Source organism: Chrysochloris asiatica, unplaced genomic scaffold, assembly GCF_000296735.1.
Source record: "Chrysochloris asiatica unplaced genomic scaffold, ChrAsi1.0 scaffold00361, whole genome shotgun sequence".
In the NCBI taxonomy this organism is placed as follows: domain Eukaryota; kingdom Metazoa; phylum Chordata; class Mammalia; order Afrosoricida; family Chrysochloridae; genus Chrysochloris; species Chrysochloris asiatica.
Genome location: NW_006408879.1, coordinates 1,953,053 through 1,954,588, shown reverse-complemented (window position 1 = coordinate 1,954,588; position 1,536 = coordinate 1,953,053). Strand labels below are relative to the sequence as shown.

The 1,536-nt window shown below is 48.8% G+C and overlaps 1 pseudogene; it reads right to left on the bottom strand.

Moving 5' to 3' along the window:
• Positions 1-673: 673 nt before the first annotated feature.
• LOC102836684 lies at positions 674-1,238 on the bottom strand (annotated as a pseudogene).
• Between the last annotated feature and the right edge of the window lie 298 nt (positions 1,239-1,536).

The following is a 1,536-nucleotide window of genomic DNA, read 5'->3' as shown; positions in this document are numbered from 1 at the left end:
TCTCGTGTCTCAGGACCATGAGGAGGCAGCAGGCAAAAGAGAATCACCTTTCTTTTGCTCTAGAAAAATCCATTCCACAGTTTTCACAATCCCTCTCTGGCAAGTAGGATTTAAAATCCCTTTATCTGGAGACAAACAGAAAGTGTGTGCTTATGGCGAATAGTTTGAGCTAATATTCTTGCCAGCTGTTAAAGGACACATGCTAAAAAAAGTCTGTGGCGTCTGGTAGCATTGATGTTTCCTGACAGAAGCCTGCTTCCTCCTGGAGGCATCATCCAAGGAGTCACATCTCAGGATCCCAGTCCCCTTACCCCGAGATCAATGGGCCCCCACTCCAACCTTTAACCTCCTGGAAAGAGAGAGAGAGAGAGATTAACCAAAGCAACTGCCACCAAAATTGGTCATGGTGACATTACAGAAGCCCAAACAGTTGTGAACATGGACTACACATTCATCTGTAACTTTCTCCTAAAGTCCTGGGTTTGCTGAGATGGATGATGTCAGGGGACAAGGAACCTTTCACCCCTTGACCCCAGACATCATGTCATACCGAGCTACCCCTTCCTCTACCTCTTCTCTCTCGGGCCACTGATACTTTGGGGGATTTAGGCTTTAACTTTATTGTTATTATTTGTCATCTAAAATCTTTTTAATAACAGGGCAGGATCTGGGGTTAGTTTTTGTAGCTGTGGCCAGTCCAGCAGCCCCCAGCGAGATTGAACTTCTGGCCATTGGAGCGAACGTAGGATTTGGTTCAGCAAGGCACCTGTGTGGGGTTCCCGGTGCCTTGTCAAAATGCCTGTATACCTCATGGCCCTTGAGTGGACCAGATATCTAGATGGTCCGGCAGCCCTTGGGTGAATCCAGGGTTAGCTGGTCGAAGGTGAGGATCTCGTCCCTGGCCTTGAGGATGTGGTTCTGGCCCGGCTGCTCACACGCAGTGCACATACCTTAAGCTAGGGCACCTCCTGAAATCACACAGTATCTGTGACGGTCCCCAGACCACAACTGTCTTGTTCTCTCAGCCAGGAAGCTTCATCTTCTGGGTCAAGGGACAGAGCTGGCCGGTTGGTGTGGCTCATGAACAGCCTATTCAGCACAAGTTGGTTGAAGGTGGAGTTGCTCTGCCTCACCAGAACCCTATACAGCTTGAGCAAAAGGCACGGGTCGATGCCCTGGCTCTTGGGCTCCTTGCCGCAAACTTTTCAGTGTTTGTTGTGGCTGATGCCAACCCCCATTATTGCGTTTCCTGCTCAGCCAGGTCCAGAAAGCTCATTTTCTTTTGAGAACAGGTCATGTCCAATAAATGTCACAAATTAACACTATGGAGTCTTTCTTGGAAGCGACCAAGTCTTTTTTGCCCAATTTCCCCAAGAATGTGAATGAACAGGGCCAACTTTGAAAGGGAATTTTGTAGACTGGTCAGACTCTTGCCTGGATGAACTTGACTGTTCAGATGCTCCCTTGCTTCAGTGCCATGGAGAGAATGGGGCTTTCATGGGAAGGGCACTGGTTGGCTGCTCAAGACCATGTGTC